We start from the raw sequence: 25,063 nt of genomic DNA on the forward strand, positions 1-25,063 counted from the left end.
AGTATGACCAACGGGGCTGACTGCACTCCGTAGTAGTTCTCAAAATAAGTAAGAATGCCTGGCGGTCCCGGAAATCGAAACCCGGTCCAATGCATGGTAGTCAGCCGTGGTGATCATTCAGATACGGAGGTGGAGAAAACTGTGAAGCCAAACGTAATAACGATGTAGTTCTAGCAGTGAAACACTGTAATCGACGATTTGTTATAGGAGAATTTAGTACATGGTTGTTTTTTATGAATAATAGTTAATATGAAAATAGAAGCAAAGAAGGGAAAGCAGAAATGTGGAAGGAATATACAGAGAGTCTATACGAGGGCGGTGTACTTGACGCCAATATTATGGATATGGAAGAGAATGTAGGCGAAGATCAGATTGGAGATATGATACTGCGTGAAGAATTTGACAGAGCACTGAGATACCTAAGTCGGAACGAGGCCCCAGGAGTAAACAACATTCCGTTAGAGCTATTGATAAAGTTGGGAGAGGCAGCCATGACAGACCTCTTCCATGTGGTGAGCAAGACGTATTTTACAGATGAAATGCCCTCAGACTTCAAAAAGAATATAACAATGCCAATTCCAAAGAAGGCAGTTGCTGAAAAGTGTGAGATTTACCGAACTATCAGCCTAAAAAGTGCCGATTGCAAAAAATTAACACGAATTCCTTACGGACGAATGGAAAAACTGATACAAGCCAACGTCAGAGAAGATCAGTTTAGATTCCGGAAAAATGTAAGAACACGTGAGGCAATACTGACTCTACGACTTATCTCAGAAGCGTAAATTAAGGAAATGCAAACCTACGTTTTAGGCTTAGAGAAAGCTTTTACAATGATGACTGGAATACTCTCTTTCAAACTCTGAAGGTGTCAGGGATAAAATACAGGGTGCGAAAGGCTACTTCCAACAATAGAAAAGCAATGGCTGTGAAAAGACTGAGACAGGGTTGTACCCTGTGCTCGATGTTATTCAGTCTGTATCTTGAGCAAGTTGTAAAGGAAACAACAGAAAAATTTAGAGTATAAATTAAAATAAAGGGGGAAGAAATAAAAACATTGAGATTTGATGATAACATTGATATTCTGTCAGAGAAAGCAAACGATTTGGTAGAACAGTTGACACGAATGGACCGCGTCTTGAAAGGAGGATGTAAGATGAACATTAGCAAAAGCAAAACGACAGCAAAACGAGGATAATACAATGTAGTCGAAATAAGGCGGGTGATGCTGAGGGAGTTAGGTTAGTAAATAATGCACTTAAAGTTGTAGATGAATTTTGCTATTTAGGAACCAAAATAACTGATGATGGGTGAAGTAGAGAGGATACAAAATGTAGAGTTGCGTTGGCAAGAAAAGCGTTTCTGAAGATCGAGTATAAATTTAAGTTTTGGGAAGTATTTTCTGAAAGTATTTGTATGGAGTGTACCATGTATGGAAGTGAAACATGGACGATAAACAGTGTAGACAGGAAGAGAAGAATTTGAAATGTGGTGTTGCAAAAGAATGCTGAACATTAAATTAGTAGATGACGTATTTAATGAGGAGATACTGAACAGAATTGGGAAGAAGAGGAGTCTGTGGCACAACTTGACTAGAAGAAATGATCGGTTAGTAGGACACGTTCTGAGACATCAAGGGATCGTCAATTTAGTATTGGAGGGAAGCGTGGAGGTTAAAAATCGTAGAAGGAGACCAAGAAATGAATATTATAAGCAGCTTAGAAAGGTTGTGGGTGGCAGTAGTTACTCGGAGATGAAGAGACGCGCTCAGGATAGAGTAGCACAGGGAGCCGCATTAAATGAAAGATTGAAGACCACAACAACAACAACAACAACATTAATCGGTTGCATAGCTGCATAATATGGTAGGTTCGCCACGGGGAGCCACAAAAAAAAAATTCAGAATCAGTAGGCTTGGTTTTCGTCTATGGATAAGGAAATGGAAACTGAAAAGGGGCAGTCAGGAAATACTCAACGAAAAACCCTCCTCAGAGATATCCGACCTACACCATGTCACCAAAGTTGATAGAAACAGCGTTCCACCTCGCAACTGCTAGAGAAGACAACGAATTGTTTGGATTGCAGACGTCTAAAGAACCAAATTTCCTTACGAGGGTGAGCAGCCGCCTGTCAGTACTCGACCAATTGCACTTGAAATAGGAGACTCGTAATGTACTGTGTGGTGAGATATATGGGAACAGCTGCTGCACTTCTGAGATTCGCAGATACTTCAAGTCCTAACTCTTCTTGCCTTAAGCCGGTGTGCTTTGGAGTTCCAGCCGGACTTTTAGTTATTTACTCAGAAGAAGCTACATTAACCACATATGATATTCTCAATACAGGTATTTTCCACTAAAGTTGTGCAGAGCCATCTTCACGGAACGTCAGTGTACTTGTAGACGGAAACATTCACTCGTTCATTAATGAGGCCATAAATTCTTCCTCCTTGCTAAACAGATACAAGTGTACATTTGGTCCACACTGTGGTTGCAAGATATCCCACCCAATATTGGTGCATGCATGTTTGTAACTTGAAGCAACCGCTGCACATGTTACACATCTTGCTCGTGGAAATAACAGGAAACGTCAAAGACACAGAAAGTATATTCATGGTAGGAACAACAAACACACTACTTGCATAAGCACATAAGTGTAAATGACAACTCTATTAGGCAGTATCAGCTAGTTTCCGACCTGGCTCATTGTCACGCCCGAGAATCGGCTCCTGGTGCTTAATAAGCTGCTGGAGAGCGTACCTACCAACACAGGATACTACCTGGTCCATGTTTCAGTGTAGTGACTGATTTAAGAATCACGTGAAGTATCACGCATTAAAGATAGCAGTAAGCACTTTCCGCCATTTTCTGCTGTGTTCACTATTGCGAGACACGTGGTTGTGTTTTGTTTAAATGTTACAAATTCTACATTTTTAAGTGCCTAGAACATATTAAAGTTAAAACAGATCAATGTCTCTTACCTAGGAACATGATATATTTGCAAATTACCTATGTTTCGTTAAAGAGTTACCGATCTTAAATGCCTTGAAAATGGAAATTTATGCTAGCTTTCAATAGCTTCAATTTAAAAACGTTTTTAACTATTAACATAATTTGATCTCACTTACTGATTATTGGCGTTTATCAGGATAATAATGTTACAGTTAGCCTACTAAATGCAGTGCTAACATGCTTCTCGTTTGCAGCAGTTTTAAATTCGTACAGAATATTTATTTCTATGTAGGTGACCATGTTGCGCTTCAAAACACGTTTAGCGTTTGGAAATACCTTAGCTGTCCAAAGTAATTCCTGTAAATTTAGGAAACTACTACAATACTTAAAGAGTGAATGCCATCAGTTAAAAGAGGAATAATAAAATCCTGAGAGTTTGCGGTATAAGTGTAAATAATTTTAATGGTGGCCGAGGACAGTTTGCTGAAAAACATTACAGTATAATCTGGCAAATCCTACTTCGGATGATCCGGCGCCCCGCTCAGTCCCACCATCCAACTTCCGGTGACTGGTTATATGACTTGTCGTCTGTGATATGAACCAGTAGATAGCTGACCGCTGATTGGTCTGAGAGTTTGATCAGTTTTAGTATGACATAAACATGTTTCTAACTCGATCACTAAATATTATTGTTCACGAATTTGGCTTATAAATTAGTGGCAGCGTTCTGCTTCCATTAATGTGTGCATAACTAAATTATGGCATCAAGTAAACGAAAATATTTGAAGCAATCGTTAACGGGGAAATTGAAAGTGATTGAAAGGGTAGATAAGGACGGTATCTTCAAAGCATTCCATATGAGGTATGGATTGCCATAACAACTGTTGAAGACTGGAGAAAAAAATTAGAAAACTCTTGAAAGTCATAGAATCACGACGTATGATGAGAGACTTTCTTTAAAGTCGGTACCGCCATTAGACTGATGTTTATTTACAGTGTTACTTTACACTTTCACAATCATGATTTCGGCTTCGAAGTGCCATTACCAAGTGTTTTAAGTGTTATAAATTGCCTAAGGTGACAGTATAACACTTAAAACACTTGATAACGGCAATTTGAAGCCGAGATCATGGCTGTTTAAATGTAATGTAACAATGTAAATAAACAAAAGTCTAATGGCGGTACTGACTTCAAAGAAATATATAATGACTGTGGCCCCGCATAATGAAAAAATTATTATATGATGAGAGAGGACTGAAAATACGCATGCCTTTGAAGGAGTCTAAAATCGAGAATCTAGACAGTACTTTGTGGGACAAGTTTTAGCAGGAGAGAAGAAATGGATCTCCATTCTCTGGATCAATCGTAAAAGAAAAGACACTTATTTTGTATAACAAATTAGACTGAAACAATGAAAATGAGACGATTACAGTGAGTGAAGGCTGATGACATCGGGGCATGGCAATCCAAACGTAACTACTTCTGGCAAGAATCTGTTTGCTGATTATACAGCTTCCAATATTTGGAAACTTAGTTAAAGAGCTGAATGTGGCCCACATCAAGTGTTTAACACTGATGAATTTCGCTTAAACTACAAAATGCTCCATACAAGAGGTCTTGCTCCACAGAATGTGCCTTTAACTGGTACAAAACTTGCCAAAAATAGAGTTACTATTGCTGTCTGTAGTAAGACATTATCTAATCTGTTGTGATGTTACGGGTCAATGAAAGTGTTATTCTGATAATTCAACTTTTTTGAGTTCCGACCATGCTCCACGTCTCCTAGGGGGCGGACTAGTGAGGTTGTACTGTATATTCTTTGGATATTATAGCTGTTCTTATTTTCTGTATTTCCAAAAAAATGGAGATATTTTAAGCCTTACAGAAGATAAGTTTAGTCTAAATTTCTTGTACCAAGAGCTGATCCAGTACTTTACAGGCAATATTCAGTGGTTGGTTTATCAATCTCTCTCTCACAGCGTTGTCATTTCTTTCTGATAAAAATGCCACATTTTTATACTTATGGTGCTGTTGTCTTGTTAACCATTATACTACACCTTGTAAGCTTTCACCCAAGTTAAGGCAGTATAAGCTATGCTATTCATTTTTGGAACACAATCTACGTCCAGCTTAGAGACAGAAGTGATGACACTCTCTGCAGAACCTGACCATTATTTTGCACGATAATGCTCAAGCACGTACAGTGCAAGCTGCTACTGATTTGTTTGATGATGGGGTTCCTAAGTGCTATACCATCTACTGCTCTCCCCTTACTTAAACCCTCGTGAGTTCAACTCGATTTCTAAACTGAAGGAAACACTTCGCGGCATTCGATTCAGAACTGCTACAAATTCGTCGGGCAATAGACCGCACCTCTAGAACTGTCAACACACTGGCACTGCTAAGAGTATCCTACGACTTCCACATCGCTGGCAACGCGTCATACACAGTGCTGGTGACTACTTTGAAGGTCAGTACAACTTTGAAACACGTATCCATTTTGTACGATCTGTAAATAAATAGTAGCCACTATTAAAGTTACAACCCTTGTTGTAAGTCACAGTGAGCCAGACCACGAGACTAATGAAGAATTACTCGTCGGATGTGCTTTCGTCATCACAAGTTGCAGTATGTTATTTTTCATATAGACATGGAAAACATAATTTGAAACTTCATGATAATACACCTGTTTCTTTCGCTGTATTTCCACTCAAATGTCACATAAATTAAATAATATCACGAGTGATGAAAATTAGTAGATGAATAATTACATCTGAGCGGGAGTCGAACCGTCGCCTTAAACATGTTTGTTTTACAAAACTCGATAGCTAATCACTTGACCACCCTGAACTGTTACGAGCGGCCCTTACGCACAGGTACAAAATGGACATAACAGCTGCGAACAACTTCCCTTGCGATTTTCTCAGAACTGCCAGGATAGTGTACATTACGGCTTTTACATTATACTTTTTTTTAACGGCCCACTACAGATCTACAAAGTTTGAAGTAAATCTGTGATTCCAACGTCGATCCCACTTGTGAGTAAAGCTCTTAACGAAGGAATCTGTGAAACCGTATGTGTCATCTGCACTGAACTGCAGAAGAAACACCACGGAACAGTAAACAGAAAAAAGAGGTGATTTAAGTTGCACAATACCGAGATAAACAAAGAGGGGTCGATGCACCATTGGTACCGCGAATTTTTCCTGTTGCTTATCGCTTCTATCATTTATAACAATGAGAAATATGCCAAAGCCAACCGTACCATGTTAAAATGTACCCTTCAGCTGGCTGTGCATGGTATCGAAGGTAGTCATGGTCACCCAACGGTGCCTAGCAAACCACTCCAATAATCCAATCCACATTCGCCTGAGCACAGTTTCACTTGCTTCACAAATGCTAGGTAATAGTATTTCGTAGGCGGACATCCTTCACTGCTATACTAGGTACGCAGCCCAATTCAGCTGACTCTACACTTGCTGGTAGTGCCCCTCCCCCTGCTAACATTCGCACGTAGTCTTTGAAAGTAGCCAAAGATGAGAATACAGGCTACACTGCACCAAGACAGCTAACACTGTCGGTTATCGATGTCTCGTCGATGTAATTACGCAATTAATTCGTGTTTGTAGTGCTACTAAGTGAGTGAAGTAGGAACCTGTGGTTTACATCGACTAATCTCGACAGACTTTAAATCTAACGTCTCCTTAAGATTTTGTGAAATGCTGGACGTGCGAAGTAATCCTAAAGTGTTTCAGTACTATCAGTCAGTTGTTTACCGGAAGATGTAATATTTTCGAACAGAGATGTGCCTATACAATTAGACAGAGCCTTGTGACTGAAAAATTTCGCAAAAGACATTGGGTTTGAGTACCTAAAAGATCAGCCCGCCCGATTGGCCGTGTGGTGTAACACACGGCTTTTCGGGCGGGTAGGGGCGCCGGTTCAAATGGTTCAAATGGCTCTGAGCACTATGGGACTCACCTGCTGTGGTCAAAGTCCCCTAGAACTTAGAACTACTTAAACCTAACTAACCTAAGGACATCACACACATCCATGCCCGAGGCAGGATTCGAACCTGCGACCGTAGCGGTCATGCGGTTCCAGACTGTAGCGCCTTTAACCGCTCGGCCACTCAGGCCGGCTGGGGCGCCGGTCCCAGGCACCAATCCGCCTAGTGGATTTGTGTCGAGGTCCGGTGAACCTGCGAGTCTGTGGATAGTTTTTAGGCGGTTTTCCATCTGCCTCGGCGAATGCGGGCTGGTTCCTCTTATTCCGCCTCAGTTACACTACGTCGGCGATTGCTGCGCAAACAAGTTCTCCACGTACGCTTACAACACCATTACTCTACCACGCAAACATAGGGGCTACACTCGTCTGGTGTGAGACGTTCCCTGGGGGGTCCACCGGGGGCCAAATCGCACAATAATCCTGGGTTCGGAGTGTGGCGGCGGAGGGGTGAAGTGGACTGCGGTAGTCGTCGTGGGGTTATGGACCACTGCGGCTGCAGCGGGGACGGAGCCTCTCCGTCGTTTCTAGGTCCCTGGTTAGCATAACATAAAAGAATTCATAATATTGCAGCACACTAGCCACTTCCAGCTTTAGAAAGTGTCAAAACATGACTGGGAGACGTTTTACGCCTTTCTACACCAACTGGAATTATTGAAGAAATATCTTAACCACAATTTAAAAACTTAGTTGACTTGTATTTCTGCACATGACCAACGGATAACTGTAGACATACATGGTCCAGTCACATTAATGTACGCCACCTGCCAAAAGCCTGAATCACCACCTTTTACAACGTGGACTTCTGAAAGACGTGCAGTAAGAGTCAGTGAGGTTCCGTAAAGTACTATCATGGATGTGAATTCATGTCGAGTCCAGTGCCATCGGCAGCTACGCAATGATTCTTGGTTGAGCATCCATGACACAAACAACCCGATGAAAGTGGTCCCGCAGATTCTTGACTAGGTTTAAGTTCACTGAGTCTGGTGGCAAGGGAGTACGGCAGAGCTTATCCTGGTGTTCTCTGAACCACGTACATACAATGCGAGCTGTCTGACACGTTGCATTGCCCTCCTGATAATGCCATCGCGCCGAGGAAAAATAAAGTGCGTGGAGGTTTGGACGTGGTGCCGAAGGATAGAGGTGTGGTGTCACCGCCAGACACCACACTTGCTAGGTGGTAGCCTTAAAATCGGCCGCGGTCCGTTAGTATACGTCGGACCCGCGTGTCGCCACTGTCAGTGATTGCAGACCGAGCGCCGCCACACGGCAGGTCTAGAGAGACTTCCTAGCACTCGCCCCAGTTGTACAGCCGACTTTGCTAGCGATGGTTCACTGACAAATTACGCTCTCATTTGCCGAGACGATAGTTAGCATAGCCTTCAGCTACGTCATTTGCTACGACCTAGCAAGGCGCCATTATCATTTGCTATTTATCTTGTGATGCATGTACCGTCAGACCGATGTTCACCAATTGTGGATTAAAGTTAAGTATTCCAGAAGCTACGTACTTTTTTTACTAGACTCAACTCCTTTAACTGTTCCAGACCTCACGCCAGCCTGCGTGAGCTTAACCGCGTGCCTTTCGGCTATCTCATAGTGGCTTGGCTGTCTTGCCAAGTCACAACAAGAGGGGTACTTTTCATGAACCGCTGTGCCTTCCAGCGTCTCGAGATCACCAAGGGAATGCCACGAAAACATTCATCAGACCAAAACTGTCCCCATCAGGCCTAGAACCATCCCACAGTTGTGGTAAGGTGTTCGCTTTTAGACGTTTCACGCTGCACACTTTAACAGCCACCAGTATCAAGGAGCATAAAACGTTTCCATATGGAAAGACTACTCAATGGACGTCCAGTTTTGGTACTGGCCTCCATCACCCATGAACAGGAGTCAGCATGGGCGCTGGAACCAGGAGCCCGTTGGGGGGGCCTACAGGCAACAACGTTGGTTCAGCGGGGCTGAGGAGACACTGCTGTCAGCCACTTGGTCATCTGGGCAGTCAGCTGCTCGACAGTTGCACTTCTACTCGTATTTGCCCATACACATTTCCATACTGGTAGTTCACCTCTGTAATCCATGGCCTGTGGCAGCCACAGTTACCACGCACGGTATGGTTTAATCCCAGTGGCACGTGGCGGTTGACAAACTTGATGTTTCGGTAATACATCTACCCTTGGATGCCCTTTTGGACGTCAGATCAATCGCTCCGGTCCCGCACTACGCCATCGATTGAACAGTTTCTGAGTCTCCTTATCGGTGAGTGGAGGGGCTGGCGGGCCCTCTTGCTCGCCGCTTCGCCCCGACTGGATTGGATTCGATTGGGTGTGGTGGTTCACCCCGGCCCTCTGCCTTTCCACTCCTACCCTTGTGGGGTCTCTTATGTCTTGAGCGTCTGTCTTGTCACCTGTGCTTCTTCCTTCACGTCCCTGTCATTAGTCACTTTCTGTCCCACACCTTTTCTTCTGCCCGTTTCCTTCCTTCCCTGTAAATAGTTTATCATTTTATGGACATTGTAGTTCCCTCTTCTAATGTGGGATTTTATCGGTTTTAGCTACTCCGAGGCCGGAGGGACTGATGACCGCTTAGTTTGGTCCCTTCTCCACCCAACCAGCCAACCAACCGACCCAACGCACTTTCTGTGCCGTCCATTGCTGATGCTACCACCTTCCATCTCCGAGTGTCTGCACACAGACGTCAATCATAGTCTGAAGTCACGCTAATATGACTGGACCTCGTATAACAGCCACAGAAAAGTTGAACGTATTGGGTTACGAATTTCAAACGATGTTACGACACAAAAAGAACAACGTGATTTGGGAGGTGAAGCTAAAGTAGGATCACAATTAAGCTCTTTGCGCAAACTACGGAGGAACTAATGGGATCTAATTTTTCGCTGATGAAGATTGTGATGTGAATGTCTTATATCGGTATACTGAAATACAGACGATTTCAGGAAATGTAAAACACCGATAGCCTCATTGAAGATGGAGAAGGTGTTTTCTTTAGTTTGTAACAATGAGTAATCAGAAACGAAACGAACTTTCTGCTGAGATAATAAATGTTCTGATAACTTCTTTGAAGGCCGACAGACGTGCAGTTATTTAATAATGACAACGAAGTGGAGCAATAAATGTCACTCTGTTACAAGTTTGTTTCTTGTTCAAAACGCTTTTCACTGTCAGATGTCGACTAAATGGATTTATTCGTGTAAATTAATAGTGTTCCGAACAAGTACTTTTATTTTTCATTCACGAATAGCGAATAATTTCATCTGGACTCCTTATTCGTATTTTAAAGACTTTTGCTCGCCTCTGGTGGCGAGGGAACAGCATCGCACATGTGCACACTGCAGATTCTCAGCGTGCGTGCAAGTGCATGCAAGGATGTAAAATAAGCGAGGCCATGGACAAGGATTCACTAAGTAGTGTTAATAATAGAGGCAGCGTGGGTCATCTCCGACAACATCCACCAACCTTTTCGAGGTTACTTACGTTTTCTCTCTCAAACTGAAGGCGCGGGGGTACTGCTCGAATGGATTACTCGCTTGCAGGGTCCTACACCACTTTCCATGTCACTGACGTACACGTTTTTTTCTACCTGAAGTCCAAGTACAGGTTTTGTGGTCTTCTAGTAGAACCTCGGTCAGCAGGCCGGTATGGCCGAGCGGTTCTAGGCGCTTCAGTCTGGAACCTCGCGACCGCTACGGTCGCAGGTTCGAATCCTGTCACGGGCATGGATGTATGTGATGTCCTTAGGTTAGTTAGGTTTAAGTAGTTCTAAGTTCTAGCGGACTGACGACCTCAGATGTTAAGTCCCATAGTGCTCAGAGCCATTTGAACCATCTGAACTCCGGTCAGGCAGGCGAGAGCAGCAGAATGAATCTACTGACAAAAAACGTGATAAATTTCTAAAAAGCAGGATCCTGAAATAGCGGATAACCCACTTCGTAATCTCAACCAAGCCAAACGTATTAGGCGGACAGAGACTGTAGAGTCACTCCTCTTCCAAACATCAATTAGAAAAGCATAGTCATTACTAAGGAAGTTGGATAGAAACAAAGTTAACGTAAGGAACCACATTCAGGCATAAACTAATAGGATTCCATCACATTTACTGTCCACAACAAGAGCACCAGGAATAAATCTCATATATCAGAGGCAAACTTACATTGCTCAAAAAGAATACTAACGATCAATCTGACATCTCAAGAACTTAATTCATACCTGAAATCTCTGCTGCCCTTAAAACTCTGCACCCCAGAAAGGTACCGGAAAGTGACGGAATACACCCAGAGTTCCTTCTGCATAGTCGTAACTAAGCAAAAAGATGACTGATGAAATTCTTCTCTGACGTTATGATATCTGGTTCAGTCCCACAAAAAGTGAAGCCGTCAAAATTCATAGCAATACTAAAGGCCGGCAAGGCCTCAGACCACCCTAAGAACTATCGAAGAGGCTCACTATTAAGCACTTCTTATATGTTCATTGAATGAATTCTATACCATCGGATTAGTCCAGTAATCTTCCTGAACCTTCCTATTGAGCAAGCTGGGTTCCGAGCAGGATGGATCTCCGCTGATTAAGTCTAATCTTTAACAACATTCACAGAAACAATGTACCAAGTGAAGCAGGAAATGCAACATATGACGCAGTTTGGAAGCATGGAGTGCTTAATAAATTGTTGCAACTTGTCGCATGCAAACGGACAACAAAACTAATTTATAATATGTTAGCTGGGAGAACATTTACAGTAACTTCAGAAAAAGTCCCTAGCTGCCCAGAAATATTGAATAATGGCTTACCACACGGACCTGTCCCTGCTTCTCTCTTGTTAAATTTCTATGTGTCTGATACCCCTCCAACACAACCCAGTAAATTTAGCTATGCAGACGACTGGGCAATAGCTACATAACACAAAACTTTTGAACCAACTAAATAAATTCTAACTTCTGCTCTAGACATCTAAAGCCGCTATTTCCGTAAATGGAGGTTGCAACCAAACACAAATGAAACAGGAGTTCCATGTTTTAATCTGTCCAGTAGATTGATACACTGAGTTCTCGGTGTCCATTTTGAAGGAGGCGAATTTCATCATAATATGCATCCAAATTGCAATCACGTTAGATAAGACAATTTCTCTTAAGGAGCACTTGACGCGAACATTTGCTAAGCTCAAAACAAGAAATAACATTTTCCATAAACTCTGCGTGTCTCGTTGGGGATCATCGGCAGACACTCTCCGGATATCAGCACTCGGTTTGGTATGCTCAGCAGCAGCGTACTGTGTTCCTTTCTGGCTGAATAGTCAACACCTAAAAATGACAGACGCACAAATTAACGAGGCAGTGCGCATTGTTGGTGGGTCAATATGATCTACTCCCACATACTGGCTACGTATCTTGAGCTGTTATCAGACGGAAAAGGGCGCTAGTATCACCTGCTTTCCGGTATTGGAATAAGTATTCCCTACTGAGTGAAAAATACGAAGACGAAGACATCCCATTCTCATCACAGACAGCATACCCAGGAAAACTGAATTCAGTAGCACCGATGAATGGAAACGCTGCTGCCAACAAAACTAGTCCCCACAATGTCTGAAGCTGCCTTGTATCCAGAAGAATCCCCCTGGATTCGACCAGCCTTGGACAATTTGGACTATCTTGATCAGTATGTCAACAGGCCATGGATGATATGCCGACACTCTGTACAAGTGAGCCAAATCTTCATCACTATCATGTGACTACAGTGCGGAACAACAGGCAGCTGCTCATGCTGTATCGACATGTCCTACACGTGCCTAGAAGGGCCCTTTCGAAGATTTCCTCACAGCGACGACTGACGGTATGAAATAAATAAAAGACCTTACATCTATATACAGCTGTTGTGTTATTAAATTGTGAAGAGCTGTGCCCAAATGTTGATGTGTAGTAACTTTGTAATCTTTGTATATTTATTGTCGTACGGTAAACAAATAAATAATAGATAAATCATCTACGGGTTGATGCTCTTATTTCCCTGTTTGCTTTAACAATACGTATAATTTTGGATAGGGTCCGCCTTCAGCAAAAGAAAATTTTGTTTTTTAACCGAAACATGTTTCACTGCAGTTACAGCAATTTCAGTGGGCTTTTATGTTTCATCTGTTAAACATAAACAGTGTACTATACTGTTTGTATAAATGTAACTGTTAGTTTTTAAATCGTAATTACATATATTTTAAAAACACATTAATTATGAATTCATACCTTTTTACCACATGGTTGGATTTAAGCTTAAACAATTTATCTACTTTAAGATATAAGTTGTTGCAGATGAGAAACTGTAGAGCAAAACAGTCAATGTATAAACCCAAAACATCAGAAAAACTATACCATGTGGTAAAAAGTTGTTAATTCATAATTTATGTGTCTTTCAAATATCTGTAATTAATTACTTTTGAATGCATTATGGGAACAGCAGTGATCAATGTCTTATAAATAATTACTATTAAAAACAGTCTTGATCACGATTTAGATCGTGATCAAGACTGTTTTTAATAGTAATTATCTGTAATTAAGATTTTAAATCTAACAGTTACATTTGTACAAACAGTATAGAACAATGTTTACCTTTAACAGATGAGATATAAAAGCCCACTGAAGATGCTGCAAATGCAGTGAGACGTGTTTGGGTTAAAAAACAAAATTGTGTTTTGCTAAAGGCGAATCCTAACCAAAAATATACGAGTAGGTAAATCTCTTCATAATATACATTGTGAGTAAAACTTGACAAAAATTAACGACTTTTGCATTTCTTAACCTTTTTTAAGGTGGGTATGAAGTATCCACACCTTCGGTAATACACGTTACTGGTAATGATAAGAGTGTGTCAAAAGATGTATCAGGCTGTAGATTTTAGTTACACGTTCGAATATCTTTAAAAAGTATGTCAACCAAAACTAAGAAACTTTTTGTTTTCATTTTCTTATTGCACGCTATTGAAATAACGGTGGTACTGGTAGGGTTAACCCAAGACATTGGTGGGAACCGTTATGCTACCTGCAGTCTTACCACCGCAGGCCAAATCATAACGGTTAAGCTTCCTTTAACAAACAAATCCGAGCCACCTGCCAGAAAGTACATGCGTTGGCGACCTGGTCTCCTTATTTTCGTAGTGTTGTAAGAAATATCAGAATGTTGGTAACGATTACGTCGAACGTCGCGGAAAAAACTAATGACCTTTCTCTGCCAGAACCTCTAATTTTAATATTCTTCTAGCATTCATGTAGTATAACACGACCGCAGTAACAAATAGTACTAACAATATACAAGCTACCTTGTAAAATTTGTAAAAGTATTGATCATCTACTGATGCTGGTTCTTATAAACATGCCATGAATCCTACATGGTATGTCTAAACACGAATTAATTATCTATTGTGTTACCGCCCCTAGACTCTCTCTCACCCTTTTTTGCTCTTAGTTTTGATTTAATTAAATCTCTTCTTGCCATTACAGACAGAGCGTTAGTAATATTCCTCTGTTACTGCACTGCATGCTGAATGTTAACGCAGTTATTATGACCAGAGGAATAGCATTCTGCAAAAGATGTGCCTGAGTCTAGCTATTCTAGGCAATTCAACTTTTATTGGTCTTAAAAAACACCTGTGAGATAATTAACGCTATGACATTTGACTTCCCTTAACAATGGAATCTGACAAATAAGCTTTCAGGCAGCTTTAATATGTCTCTTATTTCGTCTTTGTTGGCAACGTAATCTGAGATGTCAACAGAGAATTAGGAGCTAAAGTGAACTGCTAATCCATTGCAAAACCACCTAAGAGCAAACAAACTAACGCTACGGAAAATCGCGGTAGCTGATATGCGTAGCGCGCAACTTGCTTACAGTTGGAATGTATTTCGCTTACGGTTCACTTTATGTTTTATTTTAAAACCAAATTGATGCCGAGAACATACACTACTGACCATTAAAATTGCTACATCGCGAAGATGACGTGCTACAGACGCGAAATGTAACCGATAGGAAGATGACACTGTGATATGCAAATGATTAGCTTTTCAGAGCATTCACACAAGGTTGGCACCGGTGGCGACACCTACAACATGCTAACATGAGGAAAGTTTCCTACCGATTTCTCATTCACAAACAGCACTTGACCGGCATTGCCTGGTGAAACGTTGTTGTGATGCCGCATGTAAGGAGAAGAAATACATACCATCAAGTGTCCGACTTTGTTAAAGGTCGGATTGTAGCTTTTGTGATTGCGGTTTATCGTATCGCGTTGGTCGAGATCCAATGACTGTTAGCAGAATATGGAATCAGTGGGTTCAAGAGGGTAATACGGAACACCGTTCTGGATCCCAATGGTCTCGTATCACTAGCAGTCGAGATGACAGGCATCTTATCCTCATGGCTGTAACGGATCGTGCAGCCACGTCTCGATCCCTGAGTCAACAGATGGGGACGTTTTCAAGACAACAACCATCTGCACGGACAGTTCGACGACGTTTGCAGCAGCATGGACTATTAACTCGGAGACCATGGCTGCGGTTACCCTTGACGCTGCATCAGGAGCGTCTGCGATGGTCTACTCAACGACCAGCCTAGGAACACGAACGCCAAAGTGACATTTTCTCGGATGTTTCCAGGTTCTGTTTGCGGCACCATGGTGGTCGCATCCGTGTTTGGCGACATCACGGTGAATGCATATTGGAAGCGTATATTCGTCATCGCCATACTGACGTACCACCCGACGTGATGGGTGCCATTGGCTACACGACTCGGTCACCTCTTGTTTGCATTGACGGCACTTTCAACAGTTGACGTTACATTTCAGATGTGTTACGACCCGTGGCTCTACCCTCCATTCGATCCCTGCGAAACCCTACATTTCAGCAGGATAATTCACGACCGCATGTTGCAGGTCCTGTACAGGCCTTTCAGGATACAGAAAATGTTCGACTGCTGCACTGGGTAGCACATTCACCACATCTCTGGTCAATGATGGCAAAGCAACTGGCTCGTCACAATACGTCAGTCACTATTCTTGATGAACTGTGGTATCGTGTTGAAGCTGCAGGGGCAGCTGTACATGTATACGCCATCCAAGCTCGGACTCGACGCCCAGGAGTATCAAGGCCGTTTTTACGGCCAGAGGTGTTTGTTTTGGGTACTGATTTCTCAGGATCTGTGCACCCAAATTGCGTGAAAATGTAATCACATGACAGTTCTAGTATAATATATTTGTGCAATTAATACCCGTCTATCATCTGCATTTCTTCTTTGTGTGTCAATTTTAATGGCCAGTAGTGTAGTAGAGTTTCTGAATATCGGCCTCTATCCTAAACAACACCTTTGCCTTAAAGAAAAGCTTAAAAGAGCGTAACGGATCAACACTCCGAAACTGCCGATATTGACGTATCGATAACCCTCATGTATTGGTATCAATACCGGCTACCGTGCCGCTTGTCGTAGCGCATGCGCACTGCTCGTCGCCGTAAAGTGGCTGGAGGCCAGCAGGATGCAGTTGCCTGCGGCCTCTGGGCTGCATTAGGCGTTTCTGGAACTCTGGTCTTTGCTGGCCTGTAACTTGGATGGGAATGGCCCACGGTCCACGTTAACGGCGGAGTTCCGTTGGCGCCCACAGCTGGAGGTTTGGCGGCAGTTAGCGTTTACGACGGAGATGGCGCCGCTGCGGATGCGGGCACAGGAACCACCCACTGCCACTAACTCTCCGCTGTCTTGCTGCCCTTGTCATAGCCACTGACTTCTCAGCACGCCTCAGTAGTTGCGAAGAAGACATGGCCCAGCTGCAACTTGTGCTGAAACTGCCGTTCTGCCAGACACGTGTTTATTGAGGCTAGCAATGTACATTACTTCATCCCTAGTTGTCTATAACAGAAACTACAAACACGTCTGTCTGTCTCAGTAACAGAACAACGGTAGCATTGCACAGAATAAGACTCGAGTATAAAATATTTAATATGCCTTAAGATAAGCGACACAACTACATCATCTCGCCAGGTGCAGAAGATGGATGTTGGGTGAAACACTTTCAAGGGGCTTTTATTTCCTGCATTCACTATATTGTCACTATAGTGGAACAGCAGTAACAATGATACCAAATAAAAGAAAAACTTGCATAAAAAATTAAAAATAATTAAGAAATTAAATTAGTAATATTTTACTTGATCGATCTTTCAACTGAATCTGTCCAACTGCAACCGAATGATAGAGTAGACAGTAAGTTTTTGAATGTGTAAGAGCTAGCCCTTTCAGAACTCTGGCGGTATGAAAGTGTATGTACTGATAATTCACATGTTATATAACACTGCTGCAGTCCCCGCTAGCGTATCATACACAAGAAGTTAAGTCTACATCAACATCCACATGTACATCTACGACGACAATCTACAAGCGACCTGGCGATATGTGTCGGTGAGGAATTGTTTTGTGCTACCTGCTGCCGCATGCTCTTCGGTGACTACCTATACACTGCTGCAATCCCCGCTAGCGTATCATACACAAGAAGATAAGTCTACATCAACATCCGCATGTACAACTACGACTACAATCTACAAGGGATCTGGCGATATGTGTCAGTGAGAAATTGTTTTGTAGTTGTGGTGTCACCGCCAGACACCACATTTGCAAGGTGGTAGCCTTTAAATCGGCCGCTGTCCGTTAGTATATGTCGGACCCGCGTGTCGCCACTATCAGTGATTGCAGACCGAGCGCCTCCACACGGCAGGTCTAGAGAGACTTCCTAGCACTCGCCCCAATTGTACAACCGACTTTGCTAGCGATGGTTCACTGACAAAAAATGCTCTCATTTGCCGAGACGATAGTTAGCATAGCCTTCAGCTACGTCGTTTGCTACGGCCTAGCAAGGCGCCATTACCAGTTACCATTGAGATTATGAATAATGTACGGTCAAGAGCGACGTTCACCGTTTATGGATTGAAGTTAAGTATTCCACCAGCTACGTCCATTTCTCTAAAGTCTAATTTCCTTGTCCTGTTCCAGACCTCACGCCGGCCTGCGTGAGCTAAAACGCGTGCCTTTCGGCTTCCTCTAGTAAACCGATGTTTGCTCTCTTGCAACCCACAACATTGGCGACGAGGCCACACCGCGTTCGTAACTATACTGCCCTGATTTACTTGTGTAATGGCTTCGCCACCATCTCCAGATGTACTGTCCGAATTTTATCGCTTACAGATTCAGCAGACGCAGGTCTTACTGGATGCCCTGGGACAGCTCGTCCAGGGTCAATGTGCAATGCAAAACGACGCGGCAGCCGCCGCTCCAACGCTAATGCAGCCACAACACGCAGTTGCACCAACTTTTCGTCCTTTTGGTGCTGCACTGGAAAGCTGGACGGAGTGGTCACGCCAATTTGGAATCCATCTCGCTTCCTATAGAATTCATGGTAAGGAGCGGCAGCCTTTTTTATTGTCCTCTATAGGGTTGCAGACGTACCGTGTGATAGTCAAATTATTTCCCCGACGCGATGTAGCAACTCTGTCCTACGACGAAACTTTGTCTGCATTAGATGCATATTTCAAAGAATCAGTCAATGTAGTTGCCAAACGGTATACCTTCTTTCGTACAAAACGTATGGCAGCTCAGACTAATCGGGAGTGGGTTGCAACCTTGCAAGGCCTTACTAGGGATTGTGCTTTTGAGTGTCAGTGTGGACTCCCCTATTCAGATACTATGGTGTGTGACGCAATTGCACAGAACGTTTCTGATGTTCGTATACGGGAACAGATTTTGAAACTAGTCAATCCCTCCGTTCAACAAGTAATGGACAAATTGGATCAGCAGGACACACTTGACTTTGCTCAGGAATCATCTGAAACTTCGCCACCCGTGTGTCAGGTTAACCGGCCCGCCGGGCGAGCTGCACTGAACAGTAAACAGTCCTCGCGCCCGGCAAAGCCACTGACGCCAGGCTCTCAGCCACGTGTACCTCGCCGGCAAGCAAATGCAGTGCTAAAATCACGCCCGCGGTTTGCTACTAGACATTCGTGTGAGAATTGCCCATCCCGCCAAGCTATTTCCTTTCACTGTAATAAAAAAGGACATGTTCAAAGTGTTTGCCAGAAAAAGCTCAGATCAGAAGCTCACAAACGTTCCAGGCCCTTTGCTTCGCGCCGGAATCGGAATCGAACCAAGGATACTAAGGCTTGCGACACTTCGCCCATGGATACTCATATAGTTCATGCCACTCCGCCGAGTGCCACTCTCTCTAACAGTGAATGTGTTCGTCCCACAAATAGTGTGCGTCGACATCGCCGGCACTCCCATCAAGTCGCAAGAGAGTTTGTACCAGTGTCAGTTCACGTTGCACAAGACAGTCACTCTTGTGGTTAGCAGGACAATAAACTTTTTGTGGACTTGGACATTAACGGCAAAGTATTACCATTCTAGCTCGATACCGGGGCTACAGTTTCACGCATCAACCAAGGCACTTACAAACTGCTGGGCACACCTCCATTGTGTGCCGCAAATGTTAAGTATCTATTTAGGTCAAGAGATCCCTGTGTTAGGACAGTGCATCCTTCTTGCAACATACAAGGGACAAACAAAACGTGTGTCATTTTACGTCCGTCGTTCTTATTCTGCAGTGAACTTGGTTGGTTTCGATTTATTTCAGTTGTTTAACTTGTCTATAGTAAATCATGTCCTAGCAGTGAACCAGACTGTGCCTTCAGGCAGTGTTTCTCGTCTATGTGAAGAATTTGCAGACATTTTGGCACCAGGCCTCGGTTGCGCTAAGAACTACAAAGCACAATTGAAACTGAAAGAAAACGCTCAACCGAAAATTTTCAGAGCGCGCAATGTTCCCCACGTCTTGCGTGATGAGGTCGCAGAAACATTACACGATTTGGAATCACAAGGTGTAATTGAACGTGTGCAGGCTTCTCTCTGGGCATCACCCTTAGTAATTTTGCCAAAACCTTCCGGAAAATTGAACCTTTGTGTGGACTTCAAGGCAACAGTGAATCCACAACTAGTGATTGCAACTTTTCCTTTACCCCGCCTGGAAGATCATTTTGACAAACTGTGCCCGGGTAAATATTTTTCGAAGTTGGACCTAGCAGATGCGTACTTGCAGATCCCGGTGGACGAAGAATCCCAGCGCGTTTTGGTGGGGTTAACACGCATCTTGGTTTGTATCGATTCAAACGACTGCCATTCGGGTGTGCATACGCCCCTGCATTGATTCAGCAATTTCTACAAACTGTTTGTTCGCCGGTCCCTACTGCAGCAAACTATCTGGACGATATTGTGATCTCCGGAAAGACGGAAGAAGAAGGGTTAGCCAATCTCAGAACATTACTTCAGGTCTTGCGACAAATTGGTATTCGCTTGCGGAAGGACAAATGTGTGTTTATTGTACGTGACTTACCCTACCTGGGACATGTACTCAATGCCCAAGGCATGCATCCCAGTCCAGAGCACCCCCGTGCCAAACGAGACTTGCCTACGCCTCAGAATTTGAAGCAGCTACAGAGTGTGCTGGGAAAAGTAAATTACTATAACAAATATGTTCCCCTTGCCTCTTCCAATTCAGCTCCGCTTCATCGCTTACGCCGTAAGGTGTTAGCGTCGTCTGGACGACGGAATGCGGACGCGCCTTTCGCCAGTTGAAATCGGCGTTGCTTTCCAATACTTGCCTTACGCCATTCGATCCCCAGAAGCCCCTTTTGTTGATGGTGGATGCATCGGATTTCGGGATCGGTGCTGTGCTTGCGCACAAAGATGCTTCGCACGATCGCCCCATTGCCTTTGCGTCCAAATTGCTCTCGTCTGCGGAAAGACATTTTTCACAGATCGAGAAAGAAGCATTGGCTCTCGAATTTGGTATTACAACGTTTCATGACTTCTTGTATGGTCGTCCCTTTACCATCATCACCGACCACAAAACTTTGACATCGCTTTTTCATCCGACCAAGCCTGTACCTCCACGTACAGCGCAGAAATTCATTCGCTGGTCTGTTTTCCTCTCGCAGTACCGCTACGATAACTTGTATCGGTCCATTGCTAAGCACGGAAACGACGATGCGTTGTCCCGTTTGCCTGTTGCTGAGGATAGAGCATTCGACTCCTCCGACTTGCTTCCATGTTCATTCATTCGGGAACCGATGACGTGGTCGAATAGTTTCCGATTGATTTTCGTCGTGTAGCTACAGCCACAGCTGCTGACCCTGCCCTTGCTAACGTTCTGCGTTTTGTTGTTACGCAATGGCCCTTGTCAAAGTCACGGATCGGGGATCCGTTGGTTCGCCGATTTTTTGCTCACCAGGAGAGACTTTTTGTACGACGTGGGGTTTTGCTGTTGCGTTCTGATAATGATCAGTCCAGTGTCGTGGTCCCACGTTCGCTACAGTCCTCTGTCTTAGAGCTTCTCCACCAAGGGCATTGGGGAATAATGAGAACGAAACAACTTGCTCGTCAGCACTGTACTTGATTCGGAATCGATGCAGCGATATCGAATATGTGCTCTTCTTGCATTGTGTGTGCCGAACAACAATTAGCACCACCGCGGAAATTCTTTGCATGGCCAAAAGTCACTTCCTTTTGGCAACGCTTATACATCGATTTTGCTGGTCCATTCTGGAATGCTCGATGGTTTGTTGGGGTAGATTCATTCAGTCATTTTCCTTTTGTTGTCCGGATGTCTTCCACGAAGTCATCTGCCACCATCGAAGCGTTATCCGCTATCTTTTGCATTGAAGGTCTTCCGCAGACTATTGTTTCCGACAATGGCCCACAATTCATGTCCGCAGAATTTCAGTCATTCTGCAAGGCCAATGGTATTCAACATCTGACGTCCGCGCCGTTTTCGCCACAGTCAAACGGTGCCGCAGAACGATTGGTAAGGACTTTCATGTCACAGATGTTGAAGTTGAAAGAGTTGCATTCTTGGGAGGACGCGTTATTGCTTTTTTTGTCCTCGTATCGCTCTCAGCCCCGATATGGTCGCTCGCCGGCTGAGTTGCTCCACGGTCGCCCTCATCGCACCTTGATGTCTCTGCTACATCCGCCGCATCAGGTTCCTGTGCAGCGGCAGACACCAACTTTTGCTCCAGGCGACGTTGTCTACTACCGCCACTATCGAGGTTCTCGGCGTTGGCTCGAAGGGCGCATTCTTCGCTGCTTCGGCTGCGCTATGTATCTGGTTTTGGGGGCCTCTGGTGAGGTGCGTTGGCACCTCGGTCAGCTGCGCCTCTGTCGTCGCACGGGATCTGCCGCTCGCCGTCTGCTTTCAGCGACGGTGCCATCCGTCAGCGCCCTGAGGACCCATCTACTGCCTCGCCTCAGCCCCAGGTGTTACCGACGTTGCCTTCCATTTTGCCCCATGGCGAGGCACCGCCGCCGCCGCCGCCGCCGCCGCCGCCGCCGCCTGTTCTCCCGCCGGCGACGCCCGCAGTGGACGCGTCGCTGCAACCGCCGGGCGCCTCCCTGGGTCACGCGCCGCCGATCGCTTCCCGTGACCAGTTGTCCTCCGACATGGAACTCTTTCCCGCTCCGGACCGTATGTCGTCTTCGCGCTTCGGGTGCACCGGCCCGATGGAGGTCGACCCTTCGGCCCCTCCTGTCTCTCTACGGGCGCATACACCGCATGTTGGCGTGCACCCTGGAGCATATTTTCAGGCGTTTTCTAGCTCCCCGCGGTCCGAATGGCAGGGTGCGGGTGGCACAGCCTCGCCTGTTGTTTGGCTCCCCACCTCGTCGCATACGTCAACATGGGGTCCTCCCCACGGCGGGCGGAAGCCTTTTGCCACAACCGTGCGCCGATTTGCGGGGGAGGAATGTGGTGTCACCGCCAGACACCACACTTGCTAGGTGGTAGCCTTTAAATCGGCCGCGGTCCGTTAGTATACGTCGGTCCCGCGTGTCGCCACTGTCAGTGATTGCAGACCGAGCGCCGCCACACGGCAGGTCTAGAGAGACTTCCTAGCACTCGCCCCAGTTGTACAACCGACTTTGCTGGCGATGGTTCACTGACAAAATACGCTCTCATTTGCCGAGACGATAGTTAGCATAGCCTTCAGCTACGTCATTTGCTACGACCTAGCAAGGCGCCATTACCAGTAACTATTGAGATTATGAATAATGTACCGTCAAGAGCGACGTTCACCATTTGTGGATTAAAGTTAAGTATTCCACCAGCTACGTCCATTTTTCTACAGTCCTGTTCCAGACCTCCATTTCCTTGTCCTGTTCCAGACCTCGCGCCAGCCTGCGTGAGCTAAGACGCGTGCCTTTCGGCTACCTCTAGTAAACCGGTTTTGGCTCTCCTGCCAACCCACAACAGTGCTACCTGCAGCCGCATGCTCTTCGGTGACTACCTATAGATCTCAGAGCAGGACTTACACTCAATGTCCACAGTTACACTGCCGGAACAAAATCAGTACACCTTTAATCTTAGTACGGCTTATGCCACCTGAGCCATAGTAGAAGCACTGATAATGGTTTCAATGTCGTCCGCTAATACATGATAATGGTTTCGATGTAGTCCGCTAAAAGATATCGTAATGGTATAGCTACAAGACCGCCACCTGTATCTTATAGGTAATGCTCACAGCTAGAAGGCCTGAATCAAGCAGGCAACCATCCCACGGGGTCGCAGTCGTGTTTCCTACAGCCAGCTGAGCTAGTGGGGTCAAATTGTGGCCTTCCGAGCGGCGGGGTTGTACTTTCGGAGAATCGCCACGCAAATTGGATGTGCTGCGTCAGTCTCAGACCGATGCTAGTATCAGTAGCCACGTGAACATTCTTACACCTGTAGGGGTGGTTCTGGACGTCTATGCAGAACAGATGCTCGTCAGGATCGCGGAACTGCAAGACCGGCAGTGGCAGATTGTACAGCTACCACAGCACAGATAATAGGACATTTGAGGCCACACGTGTCAACATAAACTGTTGCAAATCTATTATAGTAGTGGAGCTAGTGCGTACTCACACCTCTAACCCGTTTTCCACTCACTCCACAGCATCGACGTGCACGGCTCGACTTGCGCAGTCAGACGACCAACTGGAAGATTGAATGACGCGCCGTGGTCTTCAGAGGGTGAACGCAGATTCTGCCTGCACGCAAGTGATGGTCGTTTGCTCGTCCGACGTATATCTGGTAAGCATTATCTCGTAGAATGCATCGTTCAAGACAACCTGGCCCCACCACAGGTCTTATGGTCTAGGGTCGATAAGCTACAACTCTACTTTATTATCGGTGTTCTGGAGGAGAACCTAAGCAGCGCTCCGTACGTGCAGAGTGTTATTACGCCCGTCCTTTCGCTTTTCTTGCAACAGGAAGGTGATACGTTGTTCCAACACGATAACGCTCACCAATTCATTAACTGTCAAATTCACCGTGTTCTGCTACACGTGCAGCAATATCTCGCCAGCTCGATCTCCGGACTTATTTCCAATTGAGCACGTTTGGGGTGTGATGGGACGAGAACCAACAACTTCTACTGGACTACGTGAATACGTGGAGCAGGTGTGGAATAACGTATCCCAGGAGAACCCACATCATCTGTACGATGAACTGGATGCCAGAGTCGATACCTGAATTGACGCCCATGGTGTTTACTCCAGTACTAATATTCTTATTTAAGTATAGGTTCATACCTGGTATCTGAGAACCACTTTTGCTATTCATCATTTCATCATTCCATTTCCTCCATATGCACTGCTGAAATAATAAATCTTGAATGAATTGGAAACCTCTAAAGGGATGTAATAATTTTTTTTTTTTTTTGGCACTAATGTAAATGTGTGACTAGGACCTCCCGTCAGGTAGAATGTTCACCGGGTACATGTCTTTCGATTTGACGCCACTTCGGCGACTTGCGCGTCGATGGGGATGAAATGATGATGATTAGGAAAACACAACACCCAGCCGCCGACCGGAGAAAACCTCAGACCCAGCCGTGAATCGAACCCAGGCCCTCAGGATTGACATTCTGTCGCGCTGACCACTCAGCTACCGGGGGCGGACTTTTTGCGGTATGTTTGTTGGATATTATTCCCATCTCTCTCAATACAAAATTTTTGCCTCTACGACTCCCTCTAGTACTGTGGATGCTTTTCCCTAAGG

General features: G+C 44.7%; 1 non-coding gene across 1 annotated transcript; it reads right to left on the minus strand.

Moving 5' to 3' along the window:
* Positions 1–6,999: 6,999 nt before the first annotated feature.
* Positions 7,000–7,083, minus strand: Trnas-gga. The gene is given in 2 exon segments: positions 7,000–7,034; positions 7,044–7,083. It is a non-coding gene; the product is annotated as a tRNA-Ser (tRNA).
* Positions 7,084–25,063: the final 17,980 nt, after the last annotated feature.

Source organism: Schistocerca americana, chromosome 1 (genome assembly GCF_021461395.2).
Source record: "Schistocerca americana isolate TAMUIC-IGC-003095 chromosome 1, iqSchAmer2.1, whole genome shotgun sequence".
NCBI classification, from domain to species: domain Eukaryota; kingdom Metazoa; phylum Arthropoda; class Insecta; order Orthoptera; family Acrididae; genus Schistocerca; species Schistocerca americana.